At 47.7% G+C, this 2,644-nt stretch overlaps 1 protein-coding gene across 6 annotated transcripts in view; it reads right to left on the reverse strand.

Annotated features, from left to right (window-relative positions):
- The window catches only part of AMBRA1 (autophagy/beclin-1 regulator 1), a 185,504-nt gene extending 183,812 nt beyond the window's left edge, over nucleotides 1–1,692 (reverse strand). For all 6 annotated transcript variants that reach the window (XM_012645193.1, XM_012645191.1, XM_012645192.1 and 3 more), the window contains exon 1: nucleotides 1,448–1,692. The gene's annotated coding sequence lies outside the window, so the exon portion shown is untranslated. The remainder of the gene's footprint in view (nucleotides 1–1,447) is intronic.
- Between the last annotated feature and the right edge of the window lie 952 nt (nucleotides 1,693–2,644).

Raw genomic sequence — 2,644 nt, forward strand, 5'->3', positions numbered from 1 at the left:
AAAAAAAAATTAGCTGGGCATGATGGTGCATGCCTGTAGTCCCAGCTACTCAGGAGGCTGAGGCAGGAGGGTCACCTGAGCCCAGGAGTTTGAGGTTGCTGTGAGCTAGGCTGATGCCATGGCACTCTAGCCCAGGCAACAGAGTGAGACTCTATCTCAAAAGAAAAAAAAATTCCCAGTGGACAATGTCACTTCCTTCTCTAAATTCTTTCCTCTGATATACATTCTCTCCTACCATAAACACTTTTCCAGATAATACACATTCTTAGCTTAACCTCCCAGTCTAGATTCTCCATAGTCTGGTGGCTCTTAATTAATCCCTTTCTGAGAGCGCGGGTCGGGTCATGCCTAGGATCATGACACTGAATCCGATGAAAATAAAATCAATAAAAACACTTAGTCCCCGAAGTTTCCAAGTTGGGAAATGAAAGCAAAACATAATGGAGTTCCCAAAATGTTAACCTTCAATTTAAACTCCTTGGGTTTCCTTTGGATACTCCCTAGGAAACAGACCCTCACAGGACAAGCGTTTGACTTCAAAATCTTGACCATCAGATACTAACTAACTACAAACACCAAAGTTGAAAGATTTTCAGAGAAGAGGCTGAGGAGGAGAAACCAGAATCAACTAGGAAACAAACTGGACAACAAACAAAATTATCAAGAAACAAAAAGAAACTGTCGTTGCTACTCTCACTAAAATGATAGATTTTGAAAAGCAAAACCAGCCAAAAAGTCACATGGTCCCTTTACTTCTGAAGCCTCCAATAACAGGCTCTATTTCTAAGAAAGAGGGATCACAGGCAATCAAACGACAAATCACCGTGCATAAACTGACTGGTAAAATAGAGGGGAAAGTCAATTGGTAAATGACAAAAAGTGACTTACGGTGCATTCAATGATCTGTCGGGGAGGGATATGGGGAAAAGTCACGTCCCAGACCTCAGCCTCAGTTTCCCTACCCAAAAAAGGTGAGAACATGACACTTCGCTCAGAGAAGCCGGAGGGCCTTGTTCCACACGCCTCCACCTACTCAAAGGTCCCCTTCAAAGGCCGGACTCAGTGGGGGTCCCCAGTGCAATTGAGCCATGACACCCGGAGCCTTAGGAGTGGAAAAAGGAGAAAGGGAGGAGGGTCAAAGCGCGCAAAGCTCTATCAGTCACAGGAAAGTGATTTTCCCCACACACTGGGGGTACGACACCCGCCCAAGACCCAACATCCCCTCCCTACCGAACCACACCGGGCAGCCCCCATCTCTCCCTCCTTCCGGCTTCTCCCTTAGTTCCGGGCTGCCCCTCCGGCCGCGCCCCTGAACGCTCCCCGGTTGCCCCTCCTCTGGCTGTGTCTCAGCGGCCGGCCCGCCTGCCCACCCGCCGGCGCCAACGTCTTCTCAACCCCGCGGCGAAAGGATGCCGGGCCGGGCCTCCCAGGCTCCTGCCGGGCCTACCTGCAAGGCCGACGGGAGCTTTGTTTGCAGTCCTGTGGGCGAGGTGAGCCACAGAGAGAAGGAAGGAAGAGGGAGAAAGAAAGCAAGGGGTCCGCTCCACCGACCGGCGGGAGAAAGCGGCCTGAGCGCGGGGCCTCGCAGGTATCTCAGCCCTCGACCCGGCGCCGCCGCCGCTCAGGAGACATCAACCAAGAAGACGACGCAAAGATCACCGAATACCCGAACGCCCCAGACATCAAAGGAGGAGCGCCCAAGCAATCGCTCAAGGAACTATAGCCGAACGCCGAAAAACAGCTCAGCGCCAACACCAGGTCCGGCTCCTGTTCAAGGCATAAACAAACAAACCCAGATCATAAACCCTGGAGTAAGAGAGCTTGTGCTTCTGCCATTTTCCCTGTCGGTTGCCGGATGTTAAAGTTGTTCAGGGAACGGGAGTTTTTCTTGAGCGTGTTGAAGAACCTGTCATAGCGCAGTAACCCTTGTTGTCTAACTCTAGTTTAGCGCCTACGTTATGGATTCCCAACACTGTTTATCCCAATTGAGCAAATCACGTCATCTCATTTGAGCCTTACTTTCCTCACAGAACACAGAACAGTGAGGTGAATGAAAAGCAAAACCAGAAACAGAGCATGAGAGAGAATCCGGACTGAGGAACAAAGTGAACAATCTCTGTAAAACGTCCAATTTTGGCCAGGCGCTGTGGCTCACGTGTGTAAACCCACTTTGAGAGGCCGAGGTGGGAGGATCACTTGAGGCCGGGAGTTCCGGACCAGCCTGGGCAACATTGCTCTACCAAAAATAATTAAAAATAAATAAATAAAATAAATTAGCCAGGTATGTTGGCGTGTGCCCGTAGTTCCAGCTACTTCAGAGGCTGAGGCAGGAGGATCACTTGAGCCCAGGTATTTGAGGTTACGGTTAGCTATGATCACACCACTGCACTGTAGCTGGGGCAACAGAGCAAGACCCTGTCTCAAAAACACAAAATTTTAATTTTTCATGTTCTAATGTAGTTTTTGGAAATATCCATACAGAATTTTTTTTTTTTTTTTTTTTAAAAATTTTTTTTTTTTTTTTTTCTAAAAATTATTTTAAAAATTTTTTTTTTTTTTTTTTTTTTTTTTGGTAAACCAAACCACTGGGCAAAAAAATATGCATCCCATTCCAAAATAACTCTATCAAGGCTGAGACATATCT

The sequence above is a fragment of the Propithecus coquereli genome, unplaced genomic scaffold, assembly GCF_000956105.1.
Source record: "Propithecus coquereli isolate 6110/MARCELLA unplaced genomic scaffold, Pcoq_1.0 Scaffold227, whole genome shotgun sequence".
NCBI classification, from domain to species: Eukaryota; Metazoa; Chordata; class Mammalia; order Primates; family Indriidae; genus Propithecus; species Propithecus coquereli.